This window comes from Diachasma alloeum, unplaced genomic scaffold, assembly GCF_001412515.2.
Source record: "Diachasma alloeum isolate Michigan unplaced genomic scaffold, Dall2.0 Dall_scaffold_00902, whole genome shotgun sequence".
Classification (NCBI taxonomy): domain Eukaryota; kingdom Metazoa; phylum Arthropoda; class Insecta; order Hymenoptera; family Braconidae; genus Diachasma; species Diachasma alloeum.
This window is the reverse complement of record NW_021681020.1, coordinates 46,079-46,357: the sequence shown is the minus strand read 5'-3', so window position 1 is coordinate 46,357 and position 279 is coordinate 46,079.

The following is a 279-nucleotide window of genomic DNA, read 5'->3' as shown; positions in this document are numbered from 1 at the left end:
TTTTTTTTGGCGTTTTGGAAATTATTTTAAACGCGCGGCGATAATGGTTGGAGGTTTGTGAGTCGATGGGAGGATAGGTGGAGGATGTGCTCATAACCGACATAAGAAAAAACGAAAAACAAAAGAAAAAAATAATAATAAGTTAAATTTTAATTTCTTTTTTTGCTTTTGCAAATGATTTTGGACGCACGGCGATGAAGATGGGGGGTTTATGAGTAGATGAGAGGATAGATGACGTGCCTAATAACCGACATGAAAAGAAAAACAATGGAAAAAAAA